The following is a 21,192-nucleotide window of genomic DNA, read 5'->3' as shown; positions in this document are numbered from 1 at the left end:
TTTTTAAAAATCTGAAGCTTATGAACATTTACATAACCACCTTTAGAGACATAGCCTTTACTTCTAACTTTCAGTACTTTCATTTCATTTCAGTAAAGTGATTACAAAGTACCTATTTTTTCAGCATTACAGAAAGCGCAGCTATATGTGGATACCAATATAATTTACAATTTTAACATATAAACTATGTGTAATATTCCTGTGGCTATACCATCATCTTACTGGTTTCAACTTTAAATTCTAGAACTTTGATTTAATTTAAATGGGAAACAGTTCAGAGGCTGTGCTTATTAATGACATGTAGTAGGGCAGATTTTAAAATCACCCTAATATATATATCACCAAGTCTACAACTGGAAATTTTAAGCATTAAACTGCTTTTATAGAACTGGATAAGAATAAAGAAAAGGTACTATTAACAGTGAGATTTTTTGACAAGTTATTGAACCATAAGATTTTAAAAATATGAAACTGAAAATGATACAGTGTGGAGAGGGTCTAGGTAGGTGCCAACTTTTGTAAGCTTTTTCTCAGACAAAGATGTCTGCAGTTTTTAAAACAGTAACATAAATTTAAGCCCAAAACTAATTTTTCTCAGGAAAAGCTATCTTTTAAGTGAAGAGTTCTGTAGTGAACAATCTGTCAGGTCCCTGTGGACAATGCCTAAGTGCTGTGCTGCTCTCAGTAATCATCATCCCGTCTGAAAGCTGTGAAGTAAAAAGTGCCCGAAGACAACAGGAGGTCACCCTCGGTTCTGAGCTCACCAGTTTCAAATGCAGCGATGAAGGCCTGAACCAAGACAGAGACAACGATGACAGCAGTTTGTCCTCCTTCTAATGACTGCCCAGCTGACGGAAAGCAAGGCCACAGAGCCACGAAGCACGTTTTTTGGTATAAATGACTGCATGAATAGTATTTCATGAAGTTCCTGTGAAAGATTTTGCAAACTGTTCTGACTCTATGTACATTCCTTTATAAAATTTAGTAATGAAACTGTAGATCTCCCTGCATGCTTTGATAGCAGTAGTTTGACTTCTGGAAATAATTAAATCCAATCCAACCCAGAGATAAAGCCAAATATTATAAAGGCTTCCAGACTGGATGAGAAGCTAATTAGGACAGCTAATAAGTTCTGTTTAGTTGAAAAGTGTATCTGAGTATTTGCCAGCAAACATTCTAACAACAACAGAATTCCAGGCAAATTTTCAAGGGATCTACAAAATTAACCATTCAAGTGGAGGTGGGGCAGGGAGGATGGCGGCGGGGGCAGGGGGGGGGACAACATGCAAAAACTGTAACACCTTTTACAAGATACAAATATTGAAACAGTGGCTTCTTCACTGCACTCACACCTCAAAAATGTTTCCATTTCCAAAAACAAATCTAAAACACTATAGATGCGAAATTGCCAAATACTGTCTAATGTTTAAGAAGGGCTCCAACTGTAAATATTTCCTTTTTTTCATAAATTACCAAAGCAGACTGAAAAAGAAAAAAAATCACTAACATTCCTGCCTTCACAGTAGCAACAACAATAATAACAGCTAACACTTGCTGTGTTTACTATGTACCAGGCACTGTCCAATGAGTTAATTCAGGCTTTGCAGGTATTAACTGATTCAATAAATTAAAATTTTAATTTTTTATATATTCTTTTAGTACTTATACAAGGACTCATAAAATAACATTCATTCATTCAACAAACATTTTTGAAATATTTACTATGTGCCCAGCACTGCGCTAAGTTCTGAGGTTTCCATGTTAAACAAGACAGAGAGGGTTTCAGCCCTGGGGGAGCTAACAACGATCCCTGAGGAAGACAATTAAAAAGTGTTGACAGTAGAGTCTGACATCTACTCTGGTAGAAGGAGAGGAGGGAGGTGCATAGAAGCAAAGAACTGGAACTCCAAAAGTATTCAAGAGAAACTTCCCAGGAGGACTTGTAAGCTATGATCTATACCAACCTAGCTAAAGAGGAGGAGAATGTTCTGGACAAATGGAAGGGTGCAGGGGAAGGTCTGGAGGTGAATGGGAAGTACGTAAGACAGAGAGTAATTCAGAAGAGCTGGAAGATCTCAGGTTATTTGGTTGTACGTGCATGCACGTGTCTGTGTGCCTGTGCCTGTGTGTGTGTGTGTGATGAGTGGGAGGTCGAGGAAGAATGGCATGAACCAATTATGACTGGCAGGCAGTGTTAAGATGCTTAGGCTTTCTCCTGAGGGCAATGGAAATATTCAGAAGGGTTTTAAATAGTGAAATGGCACAATGAGACTTTCTTCAGAGAACTAGGAGAGCAGACAGGGGGAGGCAGGAGTGGAAATAATAGGAAAACTGGTTGGGAAGTTAGTATGATAATCCAAACGAAAGGCGTCAAGGGGCTAAAAAGACAGAGGAAGTGGGAATGGAGAGCAGCACATGATTACAACTGAAACTTGACACGACCTGGGATGTAATTAGTTATGAGAGTAATAGATGAGGAGTCAAGGGATAACTCCTAAATTTGTTGCAGGATGAATGATGGAACAGTTATATGACTTTAAAAAACACCAGGAAAAGAACAATATATGATGTCCTGTTTTGATGGGAATCGTGGGAGGGAAATGGGGTTAAGATGACAAGTTTAAGACATGCTCAGCTTGGAGGCCTGTGAAATATGCAAGTAGAGGGCAGTTAGCCATATGGGTCTGAAGATACTATTTTGATAACAGTATCGTATAAAAAATAATAAAAACAAAAAAGGCCGTGGGCAATCACCAAGGAATACCAATATTTAAGCATCTAGCTGAGAGAGAGGAGACTGGAAAGAGGGAGGATTATGTGGCATCACAAAGCCAAGGAAACCAAGTGAATGACCCTCTGTATAATCAGGGTCCACTGGACCCAATTGTATTTTTGAGAGTTTCTTTTATAAGTAGTTTTAACTATTATAAGAATAGTATTTCATCGCTTTTATTCTTTCTCAGAGGTCTTCCCCACAGCCCCCCAAAAAAACAAAGAAAATTACATATTTTGTAACAATAAAACTTACTCTATCTTGCCATTATCATAGAGGCCCACTGGACCTTTCTATAAGGCTAAGATACAATATAGACTCTTAATGAGCTTATTTTTCCTACATCTTAAAACTTTTTACTATAATGTCCTAGGAATTATCTCATCATGACTCATCAATTATTCCTAGCTATACTAAAAATGACTAAAATAATAAGAAAACAAAATGATGGAGTTACCTAGAAAAATAATGCAACAGTGAAATAAATTATCATCCTTACTTCAGTTTTACTACATTGCCTAATGTATTAATTACATCATTCTTCTTAAATATATAAAAGTAGTCTTCTTGTTTTTTGGTTTGTTTGTTTGTTTTTTAATTCCGGAAGCTGTGAATCTGTTAGGTTACAGGGTAAAGGAAAATTAAGGCTGCTCATCAGCTTGCCCTTAAAGTAGGGAAATTATCCTGAATTAGCCGGGTGGGCCCAAAGGAATCCTGAGGGAGCTTAAAAGTGGAAGAGAGAAGACAGAAGGAAAAAAGTAAGAGAAAGAGATGTGTTAATAAAAGCAGAGTCAGAGATGTTATCTTGCTGGCATTAAAGACGGGAAAAGTGGAACACTCACCGAAAGTGGGGGCCTTGTTATGGACTGAATGTCTGAGTCCCCCAAAATTCCTAAAAACCTCTGCTGCCTCCCACTTCCCACCATTTGATGGTACTGAGGAAGGGCCTTTGGGAGGTAATTAGGATTAGGCAGTCATGAGGGTGGAGCGTGCATGAAGGGGATTAGTGTCCTTGTCAAGAATTATGAGAGAGCTTGCTTCCTCTCTCTGCTCTCCACCACCTAAGAAGACAAGAAGTCAGCAGCTAGCAACCGGAAAGAGGTCTCCCACAAGAACCCAACCGTGCTGGCACCCTAATCTAGACCTCCCAGCACCCAGAATTGTAGTTCTATTGTTTATTAGCCATCCCATTTCTGGTATTTTTGTTTTAGTTGCTTGAGCTAAGTAAGATAGGCTTCTAGAAGCTGAAAAAGGCAAAGAAACAGATTTTCCTGCAGAGCCTCCAGAATGAAATGCAGCTCTGCCAACATCTTGATTTTAACTGAGTAAGACCTATGTCACAATTCTGAACTACAGAACAGTAAATACAATAAATTTGTGTTGTTTTAAGCTACTAAATTTGTATAATGTTACAACAGCAATAGTAAACTAATACACTGCCTACTGTGGCAAAAATTTGCCAAATAGATATTACACAATTATTAGATGAATCAGAAGATAAATGCAAAGAAACTGAGTAGCAGCACTCTGGACCCCAATGATGGTGAAATTGATTGTACAAGCATAATCAGACTATGTATCTTCAGATGACAATACCCAGATGAACTTTCTCAAAATCAGAAACTGATGAATAAATAATACATTTTGAAGGACAAAAGAGAAATATGGTATTCTCATCCCAACAGTCATTCAACAGGAGGACCTTTTCATGCTGTATTATGTAACAAGAATCTATACCATCCCACTGTGCTCAAGGATATACGGAAGTATATCAACAAAGATGGCCAGAAGAAAATTGTATTTATTGCACACATATGTCCAAAAATGAAACTCTTAAAATTTTGGAGCAAAAATGACGGCCATCCTCAACAAAATTTGTAGTCATCGATGTTTTCGAAAATTTTAAGGATGCAAGGACAAGCGGAACCAGGATTAATGGTAAACCAGAACCTACTACAGATGTGCCTGAAATCTAGCAAGTATTTATAAAATAGATATAGTTCAGGTTCATTCAGTTTAGTTGCATTCGAAGGAAGGAACATTGACCATTTCAAGTATAAAACTTTCAAAACAAGGAAAGTCAAAATAAAAATTTGGGCTTGCTATGTTTATTTCTTATTAATACTTTTCAAGTCACTATCCCTTTGTCTGTAAACTTCTTAATCTAATGTTAAAATACAAAAATAAATAAATAAAAGGCTTCCATCAGATGATTACCTTTTCTGGGATAGTCTGGGTTAAAGAAGGAGTGGCAGTATGCTGCTGAGGCATCTACTAAAATGAGTAGTGAAAATCACCTATTAATTTTTATGTTACAATTTTAAGTCATACTGTTGTCAAAGATCTCTTTGATTCACATAATACCAGGGAGGATATAAGAGCAAACAAAAATCTTTACTCCTTATCTCTTATGCATTAAACATAGCTTTTATTTTCAACTCTCTAGGACAGTTATTTCTTTAATTAAGTGTTCATGAAATACGAAATATGGTTCCTAACCAGTGTGTTTATAATATAGTGGCAGACACAGAAAGAATTCCATAATGATACCAAGTAGTTGTGTCTTCATTTGATCAACTTGGGTTTGTAACCCCTTAATCCGCGCACTGTGCAATTTGGCATCCATTAGTTATGCGTGTTTACTGAGCAGTAAAAATTTGAGTCCCAATTACAATATATTGTAACTGTAAAAAGCATACTAGATTATGAAAGTTTAGGATTAAAAAAGTAATGTAAAATATCTCAATAATTTTTATATGGATTGCAAGTTGAAAAGAGTATTCTGAATATAGTACATTAAATAAAATAAAATATTGAAATTAACTTTATATTTTAAATTAACTTCACATTTTTAAAATGTGGCTACTATAAATTAAAAATTATGAGTTACATTCTATTTCTATTATCCAATAAAACTTTCTGCAGCGGTAAAATGTTCTTTGCACTTTCCAGTAGTGTAGCCACTAGCCACATGTGAATGCTGAGCACTTGAGATGTGGCTAATGCAGCTGGAAAACATAATTTTTCATTTTAATTTATTTTAATTAAATTAAATAGCCACATATGTCTAGTGGCTACAATACTGGACAATACAACTCAAAGTATTTTTAGTTCTCTGTACCTCAGGTGAGATGCAAATTTGCAGCTAGTGATTAGTTGGGTACTGTTTCATGATTTAAAATTCATGATTATTGAGGCTCAGTAATCTTCCGTACCTTTCCTTAGGATATATTTTTCTACCCATTGATCCTTTTAAGCCTATGAAAATACCTAATCAAAAGAATATTTAAGGAAATAAACACTAAGTAAAAATAATCATTCAATAAACTTGACCTGCTATTCAACAAATAGCTATATAAACGAAGTCAAGGAATGAGTGACAAATTTATAATTCTGACTTTCTACGAGGGGCTTGAGTTGATTTAACTCAGCCTTATGTTTATAAATTTGGTGCTTTTAGATAATTTCTCCCGTGGCATACACTGTAATCTAATTTCTTTGACACAGGTCTAAATTTTTAACACTTTTTATCATTTCTTGAGGTTAGTCAGTGTTGTATTCTGAATTTATCCAAAAACAAAGTTCAAAAAAAAACAATACATAAAATTTAGGGGTTTAATAAAAATTTAAAAGTTTGAGAGGGATACACCGATTATCTCTATTTATTAGAATATAAACTTCATGAGAATAACATATGATTCTGACACGGAGCACTTAGGAGCTAGCACTTGGAACAGAGATGATTTCTATTTTTGGCAAACCAAAGGGCAATAATACATTTTTGTCTAAAATGATTATTAGCTCATTTCTCCAATAGAAAAAACTGTCTTATTTCAGGTAGTCTCCTTTTTGGTTTTACATTTTGTCATATAACTTTGTAATTTTTTGCAAAGCATTTAAAGGTGTTAATAATAGTAGCAATAAGAACTAAATGATAATGATAATTAAAATGTACTGAATATTTATTATGTTCCAAAACTGAGTATACATACTGAGTACACTGTTTATTAGCTCACATGAATTCTACAAAAACACTATAAGTATTTATTATCTTTATTTGCCAGATGAGGAAACTGAACTTTATATAGGTTACATCACATTTCCAAGATAATACAATGTGGCACAGATTGGCCTAGAAGCAGGCCTTTTTAATTCTAGAAACATACTTGCACGTACTTGCAAATCCCACTTACTCTTGATAACACAGGAAAAACCTCCACAGAAAAACCTCCACAGAAAAACCTCCGACAGAACAGACCTCACCCAGGCCAGTTATCTCACATGAGATCACAAATGAGAACCGGGAAATGACTGGGTATGGCGCTACACATCCCATCACTACCGCGGGAAGAAATAAGCTGCAGCTTATTGCTCTGATTTTAGGCTACTTAGCAATCATCTAAAATAAAATAACATCGGATACCTAACTTTCCGGTTACATACCAGTTTTCCGGAAGTCTTATAAAATATATTTAAATATTCCAAATAAGAATTTTATGCATTAGAAAGTGGCCTTTCAAGCAGTATATAATGAAATGCTCAATTTTGTTTTTCAGATTTTAAGTGCTACCAGAATTTCAAAGGTAGACATTAGCACAGGCCAGTGTAGCTGAGGAAAGCACCAAATCAACCTATCTTTTAAAAGACGGCATGTAAAATATGTTTTAAGTCTCCCCAAATAGTAGAACCCATGAGAATTATTAATAGTGACAGAGGGGAGGATTTAGAAAGTGACAAAGCAAGAGAAATATAAGTGATGAGTATGGTTTATACCATACATTTTTTAAAATGTTCCCTCTTTTCTCCCCTTACAGCTTCCAAGTTAAAGGACCTATTTATTAATAAGTACTGAGCAAAGCAGTCAACAAAGAAACTGGCACATTTGTGAACATGAGCCTTCTGGGCTTCCTTGCCATCTCCTGAGGGAGCTGTGCCCTCTCCCAACACTTAACAAGCAGGATTACACAAGTAGGCTCGATGCTTTTAATAACACAAGTAATGCCAGCAATAAACTAACCTGCTGCACTTTTTCATTCTTGGAAGTGATTTTTGCAGCCTCTTCTGGGGATGAGTATGAGTAACCATTAACTACCACTAATAAAGAACCACCTGTCTTGTTCGGGGCTTCTGGGATGGAAATGGTTAAAGTGAGAAGGACCTTAGAGGTCAATTAATTTAAACTCTTACTTAATTCGCAACATCTTTCGTAATCCATCTCACTATTTAACACTTGTGGTGACAAAAAACTCCTTATCACACAAGATAGCCAGTTTGTGTGTATGTATGTTAGGTGGGGACAAGGGGTTTACAGCCTGAATAAAACAAAACAAAACAAAACAAAACAAAACAAAACAAAACAAAACAAAAAAAACCTAGGTTAGTCTAATGCTGCCTCCTCATCAAATACTATAGGAAATAACATTCCTATTTTTTCCTTCTCCTGGTCCAGAGCCAGTATAAACGCTGCTCCCTTTTCCTTATTGGACGTGGTTTCCAGACTACTGAGGAAACCTGGTCACCCTCCTCGCAATCTGCTGGTGTGCAAATTTATTTATGTATTTAACACCTTGCTTCTCCAAAAAGGATTTGAAACAGCTTGGCATCACCTTTAACAAACACCCTCCATAAAGACATTAAGCTATTCTCAAATAACTATGGCTATGTCTCTCTTAAGAAAAATAAATACATAGATAAATGCATAAATATATACCCCAAAATCATTTGTGGTGAATAATTAAGAGAATGACATATCGCTAGCCATTCCTCATCCTGTCTTCTCTTAGCTGAAACAAAGAATATTTTTACATAAGTAAAAAATAGCCTTTCACACCATTAAAAGCCACTTATCAGCTTTCTTTTAATCTAGCAGTCACACCAACAGCCAAAGTAGAAATTCTATACCACAGAATACTACGATGTCCCTGAAAAAAAGTGCACTGATAGGAAATGATCTCCAAGACTTAGACTGAAAATAGCAAAGTGCAGAAGAGTATAGTGCGTTCCCATTTCTGTTTAGAATACGCACATACACACATAGGCACAAATGGCTGTGGAAGAAACGGATAATTGCAGTTGTCTCAGAGGAAGAAAACTGGGTTCTGGGGAACAGGAACTGAAGGAACATGTCTATATGTGTATCAACTTTACAAAATGTAATTTTTAAAAAGTTAAAGAAAGTAATAGCTTTGGGTGGAGGAGAGAGGAGAGTGGAGTTCACATCTCTTGGTTTTTTTCTTAAACAAGTCCTTTTCCCTGAATCGCTGCTTAGCAACTGGCGGGGGGCGGGGGGGATCTAATCTCACTAAGAACACTCATTCATCACACTCTAGGGGTATTTCTGCATCTATGGTTTAATTTCATTAAATGTTAGCTGTTCTCAAATACAAATCTGGACATTCCTTTTCACTAAATATAAAACTACAGAGATTCTACTATTCCCATTATACCCAGGCCAGATGAAAAGCACTATTCCAAGGTGAAATGACACCATCAAAAGTCACACTACTAGCTTTCCTTTCATTTAACATGGTCACATGAACTGCCAAGATGGAAGAAATCTGACAATGATAACATGTCCTTGGTAATAAACAGGTCCAAATTTTCAGTTTTAAAGAGGAAAAAAAAAAGAGAATAAAAAAAACCATGTTATGCTAAAGTTAATTAGACATTTATTAAGTGTAGTATCCCTACTTAACAAGGCAAATCGATCCTTTCAGTTCTGGCTGCAGTTTATTTAAAGACTTTACAATTTTACTACTTAAGAGCAAGTCCTATGGAGGTGTTATCTCACCATTTATATTTTCACAACACTTATGATATTGCTATCACACTCTTAAAATAAATGAAAAGCCCATGCCACATTTCAGACCAATATAATGCTACAGACTCTATTTTTATTTCTGGAAATAAACATTAAAATAATTCTGTATTGCTCACTTTATTCTTCCAATGTTGAATATTAAAAAAAAAAAAAGTAAAACTGAGATTTTTTAAAGTCTCAGGTATATTTGAAAAGCAGAGGTTTTAATCACTTGGTTTTAAAATTAGGCACTAAAAACATATTATAAAATTCCGACAACAAATTGCATTTTATGACAAAATTATTGTGCTTTTAATTTTCTATTAAATTGTGATTAGCTTGCTACTTTAAAGATTAGTCTGTGTACAGAATGAATTTAGTGGTGCACATAATGAGACAAGAAGGTACAGGATGAAAATGAAAAGATTATTTGACATAGTAGTGCATGAGCTATTTGATAATTCCAACATAGTACAAAAGAAAGCTTCTCTCTAGATTGATCATGGTTCAGTTAACATCACTGAATATCTAATACCTCCAACTCAATTAATTCTCACCTGATTAAGATCAGACTGATATTCAAACTAAATCATCTCTCCAGTCAAGTAGAAATCAATATTTCTGATTTTACTTTTAAATTACAATAGAAAATAAAATGCACACATCTTCAATATGCCAAGAGTAGCTTTTCTATTCTAGTCTACCATGGCATGGATAACACAGTTGATTAAAGAATTATTCTAATTTGAGCACCAATATGTAGCAGAATATGATTAATTTGAACACAGAGATGGAATAAAGTAATTAAATATATCTTATACAGGGCAAACAGAAAACTGACATAAAATAAACTTGACTTCTTTAAAACAAACCTCGCTATTTATCAGCTCAACTAGTTAGGAATACGGTTTTATTAAAGACTGATTACTCTCAAAAAGACTCTTGTTTCAGGCAGATAGATATTTATAAGGTGGGCAAAGAAATAGTTCTTTTTAGATCATACTCTTTCTACTACCACCACCTCCAAAACACATGCACATAACCTAAAACGAACAAATTATTTCTATATGACTTTTCCAGAATAAAGCAAGACACATTGACCCATCATTGCTGAGCAGGGTAAAAATCAGTGAATACTAAAATAACAAAATGCTTACATATTTATAACTCTTAATGCCAAAGAGAATATGAAATAGATTTTCCTCCTGTTTCATACCTCGATTCCCTTCAAATTTAAAATTGAGAAGAATAAAGTTAAATTATTTGTTGGAGTAACTGAAAAGCAATATTATTTTGCTTGTTGGCAAACTCAATAATTCAGAATAAAATCATAGAAAGTTTTCAAACTTTAAACAATATATTTAAGAAATCAAAATCACAGCTATATGTATTATTTATTAAAATTGAAAAGAATATAATTTAGAGTATTTAGTGTGTCAAACATTGTGCATTTTATATAATTATGTACATTATATATACATAATATACGAAGTACTTTAAAGATATAATTTATGTATAAAATATGTGAAATACATATTTATATGCAAAATATATGAAATACGTATTTATTATAGGTTACTACTATGTACTAAATAATTCATAGGTGTTACTTACCTTATAGAAAAAAATATGAGAAACCAAGAATTATGCAATTAACCTAAAAATAAAGATTTCCAAAATTTCTGTCCCATGAGAAACAGCCATAGAAGTTAGCTATAGACCATAACTAAGGGCACAAAAATCAAAATTTGTTAAGATATGACTCTCTCCAAAGATATAAAATCTGAGGCTGGGGCTGCCCATGCAACTTGGAAAGTGGGCTATCTGCATGTGAGCACAAAGGGATTCTCTACTTTCATGAAAGAATCCATGCTATTTTTCCTGAACAACACGGACATCTTAGTTTGATTTTATTACTCATCACGGAAGCATATCTTTAGACAAATATTTCAACTTTTGTTCTATATTACTAACTTCGATTAAAATAATAAAAACTAAATTAGAATTTAAAATATAAAAATAAAAAAGAATTTGAAAATTTTCCACCATAAGAACAGAAAAAGGTAAAGAAAGTAGCTGCCAGAGTCTTATTTGTTAGATTCTACAAAGAATATTATTAATTTTAAAATAGAATGTCGACAGGGTTGATTGAAATAAAGAGAAATAAATTAATGCTAAATAATTACTAAGGAAGTTTTGTTTATGGAAATGAATAATTCAGTGTTTTACAAAGTAAATTCAAACAGCAGCTGCTTTGCTGACATTAAGCTAAAAAGAGCTTTCTCAAAAATGTACAAACTTTAAAACTAGAGAATCATCATATTTTTTTATGCCAAATAGAAAGAAGTTATGTCCTAGGTCTTCTGTTATTAGTATAAAAAAATTATATGGTTACAATAGTAATTAGCCAACCATTTAAGGAGTCATAACATTACATTTTTCATGGGAAGTATCTGTCACATTCTAGTTAATTGACTATATGCATAATTCCTGGTCTGTTAAGTCTTATAACAGCTGGGGGGAGAGATGAATTCAGATTTCTAACAATCTGTTCCCAACCCATTTGGTTTTGAATTTTATTCAGATCTCAAAATGAATCCTATGTCTGCCTTTTAACTCCACTGCAGCTCCATTTGTATCCTAACTACTTGCTCCCATATATAGGGAAGGAGATCTTCCTCCATCAAAAAGAAATGAATCTAAGCTTAAAAAAACAAATAACATGAGAGAAACTGCACACATTACAAATGAAGTTCATTTTTACTAAAAAATTAATCCATAGTTTTTGAAAGAATTAATTTCTTGTAACAGCAGCTAACAGACGCAGAAACTTGAAAAATAAATGTTGCAAGTACTCCTCAAAAATGAATCTGAAATTAAAACAAAAAACTTCCAGTCACAGTCACAGAAGACAAGGGAAAACCAGATTCTACTTACATAAAAATTTTTTATGGTTTACCTATTGCCTAATGCAAACTGCAGTCTGCAACTCTTTAGTGACTCATTAAAATTTAGACTGCAAACAGCATGTTTTTAAAAATGGAAAAGAATAGGAAATATCAAAGTACACTGCACATTTCATCTATATAAATGCATACATCTACACGAAAATGTTTATGTATGTGGACACTGGGTTGTACTTGAAAATATTTCTTACCATAGGCCAGGTGAAAAGAATATTTGAAAGCCACTGGGCGTACTGCATGCTAATTCTTATCCTCAACAACAGTAGGAAAACAACTCAAACAACACATTTGTAACTCATTCTTTTGTTAAATATTTACTGAGTATTTCTCTATATCTGGTCCTGTTCTAGACACTTGGGATAAATGAGTAAAACGAATCAGGATTTCTGTCCTTGTGAAGCTTATTCAAAAGGAAGAGACAGACAAGAAACACAATATTGTATGGTAGGTTACAATGTAGTAAGAGTTTACATAGGAAAAAGGAGAGGTAAGGAGAATTATGGGAGTGTGGAGACAGTGGGTTACATTTTGTGTAGGGTTGTCAGGTAGGTCTCTCTGAGGAGAAATTTGGGGAAAAACTTGAAGAAATCAATAACATAACTTATATACTTGTACAGCATAATACAAATACTGATGTTTCGAATTCTACACGATTGATCAAAAAACATTTATAAGAAAAATGGACTTGAAGGAAAAATAGCTGTAGATAAGACTAAATTTCTAGAACTAGATACCTGAACACAACAAACATGGCTATTCCACCAACCACCAAGGAGAAGGCATAGCTACTAAGACCAACCAAGTCGCTCTCGTGGGAATAGGATAGGGCTTAAGTTTAAGAAGTCACTAAAATGGAAGAGAAAGGACAAATACATAAAATTTGATTTAAAATCTTAAAGCAAAATGAGCTCAGATTAAAATGAATCTATTGAAAAAACATTACTCGCTAAAGGTATTGCTATGGTAGCAAAGTGTGAAAACAGCATTCTCCACTCCTGAAGTCTACAGATTCTTTGGTTTTTCTAAGAAATCAGTAACATAAACTAAGCATTTCTGCAACTTCTACTTGGGTAACAAAAAAAAAAAAAAAATGAAGAAATAAGTTTAGTTAACTAACCCAAGACTCATTTATAATCTAACTAGTTTCCTGAGTAATAGGAAACATGAGTATTCGCTGAGGTTTTGGAATGACAAATCTAGAAGTCACCCTGTTGGCATGTGCTAAGAACCTGGGTTCTGTATTTTATGTAAGTCGATGAACACAAACATTTTTCCTTAAGAGAAGATGGGGAAAGATTTTTAAAGGATCTCATGTTCAAATACTTTTTTTAATTCATAAAAATGATTGAAATAGCATGAGTGAATTTAGGATTTCTGGTAGTAGTACTTTATGATGACTTTAACTTAGTTTCCATTAGCTTTTTAACTTGCAATTAAAGATTTTTATTACTTTTTATGAAATAAAGCAGTTTAGAAGTTAATTTCTGGTACTCATTAATGTCCACGTAGCTATTCAAGTTCTTTTTTTATTTTGTAAAGTCTTATGAAAAATTCTTACAAATTCATCTGATATCAGAAATGGTTAATAAAAAGTTTACTTGTCCTATAGTGTAGAAGAGAGGAATTTAGTTCATCAGACAAAAAGGAAATACTGTTCCCAAATTTTGCTATTTAACTACATAATTGCAGTTTTAGAAAGTTATTCTTTAAGAAAATAACATAACTACAGAAATTTTTTGCATATTAATGGGAAAAAAGCATGTCTGTTTTGCACACATAACAACTGAGTAAAGCTCTCATAATTGCAATGCCCGTTCTATAACTTTTTTTTAATTAAATTTGTTTAAGTAATTGCCCCAGTGGTGGCGCTGACAAGTATAATCAATGGGCATTTCCTATAATAGCAATTTCTACATAACTGAGCATTAATATTTTATAGGCTTCTTTACAAAAAAAATCACTAACTTCACATTTATTTTACCCAATTAAAATGGGTTCCTCCAAAAAAATAACAATTATCCTCTTCCTTTATTTGAAATTTATACAGTTCAAACTTAATCATCCATCCAAAATATAAAAGGTCTTAGGAAGGAAATTAACACAGGATTTACAGGACTGGTTGGTTTTTGAGTTAAAGGGAAAACATTTTTAAAAGGTATATGTTTTGTTTTAAAACCTTGTTGTAATATCTTATATTAGAAACCTCAAAGCAAAGTTTTGTTAAAAGCTGGGTGTCTTCTTGGATATTTTACAACCATCTGCCTCAAACTTAATGTGTCTAGGTTCCCTACTTCTTGAAAATCATTTGCAATCAGACTTGACATCATCATGGATCTCTTCGACGGTTATCTCTCAATCACCAAGTACCGCTAATGCTTCCTCTGATACGTCCCATTCTCGCTGTCATCTCCCCAGAAACAGGTCCTGTACTTATATCTTAATCCAAGGAACATCTTCCCCTTTCTCTAGTATCACCTACTCCAGCCTCAGCCCATATATGGATCCCCATTTTTATCTTTTATGTCACAAGAAACGTGAGGAAGAAAAAAGCTGGATGAGATTAAGAGGATACAAAAATAATGGAACTACTGCATTTACCTTCCCACAAAACTCGTGTTTCTGTTAGAGGCTTAAAGGAAATCACAAAAGGCATGATGAGCAGCACATGCAGGTATAACAACATTGTAGATATACATCATTTTATTTATTAAACATTTGGGAAATTTACCCAGTGTATGTAGGAAAAATAAAAAAATATTTAAATTTATACAGAAATGAGGCTTAAAAAGGAGAATAAAACTATGATTAGTAAAGTGGACTTAAGTAAAAACCTGGAAGACCTTCAATGTAGGAGTTTAGACTTGATCCTATTGGTTCTCGTGTGGAGAATCACATGAACTAAACTGTACACTTCAGAAAGCTTTATCTAGCAACAACACTTAGGGTAAAATTAGGGAAGAGGAAGGAAAAGAGATTTTTAGATAGGGAAAGCTAGTCTATACACTAATAAAACAATTCTAGCAACAGATATTGAGGACAGTTCTGGGTAAAAACTGCAGGATATTGCAAGCTCATAAACCTTTCCTCAATAAGATGAACAAAAGGAGTTTTAAAAGGAAATAAAATTGATTAGCTGCCACAATACAAGAAAAGAGGTATAGTCTCATACCATAAACTCAAAAAGTAATAGTCAAGAAACAAAGACTCTGGCAAGGCTCAATGAGCATGGCGAGGCTCCTAGTCCCAATTCCACCCCTAAAACACACTGAGGAAACAAATGAGTTTAAAAACCGTAAGAATTCCTACTAATTGCACTCTTCATTCTTTAAAGAAGCAGACTGAGGACATAAATATGAATCCTAGAGAAAAGCAAAAACCAAAACAAAATCCCTTAGAATAAAGCCTCTATCTGACTTCAGAGGAGCCCAGCAGAGGTGGAAAAGCCACCAGTTTATGCCATTTTTCAGGGCTCCACACTTAATACAGTGGACAACACAAAGGTAACCCCACGGGAAAAGCGGAAACATTCCTGAAGGCTATTTAACAAAAACACTGCATTGACCTGTGTGCTCCCTCTGCTCCCTCTGCTCCCTCTGTGTATAGAAAAGTACACGGAAGAATACCTCAGCCCTCACACTGTAGCTCACATGGGAGGACAAACATGTCAGGAAAAGGTGGCAGGAGTGTTAAGGAGAATTCACCCACAATTTTTCAGAGAAACAGCAGGGCAACTCTGCAAACACACTCTAAGGAAACGAAGATTCATCTCAAATGTCACACTATAAAACAACTTAATAAAAACATTAATTCAAGAAAGCTAGACTTCAAGGAACAGCTGATGAAAGAGTAAGATGAAAGAGGAGATAAAAATATAAACTGAAGACCAAAACAAATCCATAACAGTGCTAAGTAAACACATTACACGTATATAAGAAATAGGACAGATAAGCTAAAATTCAAATGAGAGATTTTATAAGAATGACTTAATATAATCGCAGTGAATACAGGGGAAAATTCTTTAAAAAGTTAATGCGAACAGAGAGAAAACCACAGTATGGTAGGCCAGGGGTTCCCAACCCCTCAGGACTGCAGACCAGTACTGGTCCTTAGCCTGTTAGGAACCAGGTCACACAGCAGGAAGTGAGCAGCAGGTGGGCAAGCAAGCCAATGAGCCAACGGAGCTTTACCTGGATTTGCAGCAGCTCCCCAGTGCTAGCATCACTGCCTTAGCTGCATCTCAAATCATCAGGCATTAGCTTCCCATAGGAGTACCAGTCTTGATGCCAAAATGGTTGGGGGACACCTGTGGTAGGCAACTACTGTAGGAGGCAGCTTCTAGGATGGCCTCAAATGATCCCAGCCACCTAGGATCCATGCTCTTGTGTAAAGCACTCCCCTTGAATGTAGGCTAAACCTAGAGATTTCTTTCTAATTCGAGAATTTGGCAATGTAGATGGGCTATCACTGCTATGATTAGGTTACAAAAGACCATGACTTCTGTCTTGCTAGCAGATGTTCTCTATTGTCTTTCTGGCTTTCATGCTTTGATGAAGAAAACTGCCATGTGGGAGAGGCTCATGTGGCAAGGAATGGAGCGTGGCCTCTAGACTATAGTCAGCAGGGAACTGAAATTGTCAGCACGACATCCCATGGGGGAAGTGCTGGCAACAAGCACGGAGCACACTTGAAAGCAGATCCTTCCCCAGTCGGGGCTTCACATGAGACTGCAGACCCTGAGCTGACACCTTAAATGCGGCCTTGTGAGAGACTGAAGCAGAGGGCCCAGCTACATCATGTTGAATTCCTGACTCACAGAAATGGCGATATAATAAATGTGTGCTGGTTTTAGCCACTAAGTTTTGAGGTAATTTGTTATGTAGCAAATAACAAGGATGATCAGTATCTTTGAGGAATAGAATTCAAAAATGGAAAAGAAAAAAATTTTAATGACGATTTAAGAAAAGTTTTCTGACATGAAGAACTGAATCTATAAAGCAAAGGACACAGTACGTTCTAGAAAGAACTGATACAGAATAATCAACACCCAATATATATCCTAGTTCAGTAAACTCAAGGAATTTTTCTAGTATCTAAGCAGAAAAATCAAACCACCTATGGCAGGGTGGTTACGAGTTGGAACAGGATGAAAATTCAGCTGGTCGCAGACTTCTCAAAGCAATATTCAATGTCATAAAATACTAACACAGTATGTTCAAGGTTCTTTGGGAAAGAAAATATGACCTGAGAATTTTATGCCCACCCTGTATGTCATACATGTATAAGGCAACGAGCAGTCATTTACATATATAACAGATATCTAGGAGTCTAGGACCCAAAGACTCTTCTTAAACTATTTAACAATGAAATCTAGTCAAACAATGAATCAAAACAAAAAAATAAGAGAATTCAGGACAGAGGATGTAGTAAGCACTGAATTTACAGTTATAGAAAGAACATAAGTATCATAAATTTTAACAGTGTAAAAATACAACTTATAAAACCTAGAACCTTAAAGACAGGATGTTGGGAAAGTATAATACTTTCAAAGCATGGAATCGATCAATACCGCCCAAAATTAAAATGTGAAGAATATGTTTCTTATATAATTTTTATTAAAAGAATGACTTTTTACAAACCTAATGAAAAATGTAGGGGGAAGTAAATAATAAAAGCCTGAATTGAAGAAGAGGTCTCATACACACTGTTGGAAAGATTCCTACACTGGGGCTAGTTAACCTCAAAGGCTCCAAATAACACTAAGTTTCTAAGATCACAGAATTTTCCCTAAATAAACACCTCTGCTACAAGGAAACCCCTGCTTTCTATTATATACCAAGTCTAGACTTCTTTGCTTGGCTTTCAAGGAGCACCAAACCCCTAAACAGCAACTCTGCTTGCTGTCCCACAAATATCTCGTGCTATATTCAGCTTTCATGTTTTAATGCCTACTTGGGATATCTTCTAAATAAATAGGTAATTTAGATGCTACCAATTTAAAGGCTATTTAGTCCCCGATGCTTACAAATAGGATAAAAAACTGAGTTAAAAAAATAAAAGCTATCTAAATCTAACATTGCTGAAAAATCTACTTGCTGCACAAAATTCTTCCTAAACTCTTAGAATTTAACTAAAATATTCTTTTACTTTCCTAGAGCATTCACAGACTTTTCTATATAAAACTTAACTCTAAATTAATATTGCTTTATAAATTATATTAGTCTTAGTTGAAAAAAGCCCTAAAATAAAAATTAAAAAATATTAGGTTATATATATTAAGTTGTAAACTTTAAAATATTTTAATTAAAAATTTTTTTAATCGAAAAGAAAATGAAATAATGGTTATGAATAAATTTGGTCTGAAATACATTCTTAAACCTTTGATATTCATATTAGGTATTTTTAAAACATAATCTTATGCATTTATAGAGATTGCTACACTTTATAATTATAATCATCCAAAAAAGAATTGTGAGCACATTCAAAAACCAGAAATTAAAAAATAAGCATAATAAAGGTATCGTTTGTCAGGTTGCTTATGCCGTACAGAAGGATATGATAGTTTGTGCAGCTTATGTTCATGAACTCCCAAAATACAATGTGCAGGTTGGCCTGACATACTATGCTACAGCATATTGTACTGTCCTGCTGCTGACCCACAGGCTTCTCCACAAGTTTGGTGTGGACAAGATCTATGAAGGCCAAGTGGAGGTGACTGGAGAGGAATACAACGCGGAAAGCATTGATGGTCAACCTGGTGCCTTCACCTACATTTTGGATGCAGGGCTTGCCAGAACTACAAATGAAAATAAAGTCTGGGGGCCCTGAAGGGAGCTGTACCAAATTATTCACTGGTTATGATTCCAAAAGCAAGGGACTCAATGCAGAAGGACACTGGAAGCACAATGTAGGTCAAACCGTTGCATTATCCAATGGAAGATGCTTATAAAAAAGCAATTCTCTCAATACATAAAGAACAATGTAACTCCAGACAGGAAAGAGGTATAGAAGAAACCTCATGAAATGATACAAGAGAATCTAGTCTATGAGAAGATGCCTAAGACAGACGTTAAAAAGAAGAGTCCCTTCCTTGCCCAGAAGAAAGATCAGATAGTTCGGAAGGAGGCAAGCTTTCTCAGAGCTTGGGAACAGGCGGGGGTGGGAGGGGGGGTGTCGAGAGCTAATAAACCAAACTGCAATTTTCTATGAAGATATTTCATATAAAGACAATAGTAAACTTACTGACCAAGCAAAAAAATAAACACTTAACACTTAATGTTACATTTACGGTAATGGGAAAGAACAGGATATGTCAATATAGTTTAACTATATTCCTAAGAAAAGGATTTCAATATATTTCTATCTAAGATGGAGATAAAGTAGATTTACATATTTCAAAAACATATAATTTTTATTGAAACATTTGATATCACTTACCTCATAATCAGATATACGTAATATTTAAGATAAATAGTTAAAAAACTATTTTGTATGTGATCAGTTTCAATTACTTATTTCTAAAAATATTCTTTTGATAAAAAAGAAAAAATAAAGATATGTAATATTTTCACATTTTAATTTACTTTACAGAGGGAACTACCAGTATTAAAATGTTTTTGAAGATACACTTAAAAAGGTGATTCATGTCTCTATTACCAGTGCTGTCTAACACAACATTCTGCAGTGATGAAAATGATCGATATCTGCATTATCCAACATAGTAGCCACAGGCCACATGTGCCTATCAAGCACCAGAAATGTGGCCAGTGCTACTAAGAAATATTAAGTAGCTAATGTGATTAGTGACTGATACATAGGACAGCACATATCTATTTTATACTCAATTTAATATGTTCATATATATCAAAATCCAATAGGGTTTTTCAGATATTAAGTAATTAATAGATAAAACTTGAACTTTAAAAATAAGATAAATTAATGATAAAAAATAGGTTATGACAATTTTAGTAGAGGTTTTTTGATAACCATGGGGAAATATTAAAAAGCTCAATATGATTACAGAGGTAACAAAAACATTATATATTAAAAGGAATGTAAGAACACTATTAAAGTATATACACATAAATCACAGGAATCTTTTAAAAATACATCAATATGTGAATTTTCACATTTGATACTGAAATGTGCTCAAATATTCAAAACATTTAAATATCTGCAGACAAAATAAACTCCATTATTTAACCAATTTAGTTAATTAACACTTTCAATAATGAAAAAAAAATTCTTCTCTCTTACCAAACAGTAAGAGTCTAATTCTACAATTACAAAGTAGAGCACTTTGTACCAGACACAGATTCCAAAAAGAATTACCTGGACCTCAATCAATTCAAAGCTGGGTACTATTTAGGCTAGAAAGCAAACAGCCAACGTGTTTCAGACTAGAAGTAGTTTCATCAACCCAAAGATATGAATCGAAAGTGCTGAATCCAAAAGAAAAAACTTTCATGATCGTATTCTGAAAGCATAAAGATTCATGATTAAACCACTTTGCTGAATTTACTGAGGTCTGTACTGAATTTTGGCAGAAGGGGAGGGAGCTAACCTAAAAGTACTATAAACATGACACTGAGGAGACGAGAGAGTGTTAGAAATGAATTTATGAATTGGTCCACCAAATAATTCTTGAAAATACGTTG

The 21,192-nt window shown here is 34.3% G+C and overlaps 1 protein-coding gene and 1 pseudogene across 5 annotated transcripts in view; one reads left to right on the top strand and one right to left on the bottom strand.

Annotated features, from left to right (window-relative positions):
* The window catches only part of CMC1 (C-X9-C motif containing 1), a 78,699-nt gene that overhangs the window by 22,919 nt on the left and 34,588 nt on the right, over nt 1-21,192 (bottom strand). The gene's annotated exons all lie outside the window — the stretch shown is intronic.
* LOC107513147 lies at nt 1,950-19,744 on the top strand (annotated as a pseudogene).

Source organism: Rousettus aegyptiacus, unplaced genomic scaffold, assembly GCF_014176215.1.
Source record: "Rousettus aegyptiacus isolate mRouAeg1 unplaced genomic scaffold, mRouAeg1.p scaffold_m13_p_4, whole genome shotgun sequence".
Lineage (NCBI taxonomy): Eukaryota > Metazoa > Chordata > Mammalia > Chiroptera > Pteropodidae > Rousettus > Rousettus aegyptiacus.
The sequence above is the reverse complement of the archived record's forward strand: the minus strand, read 5'-3'. Positions and strand labels throughout refer to the sequence as shown.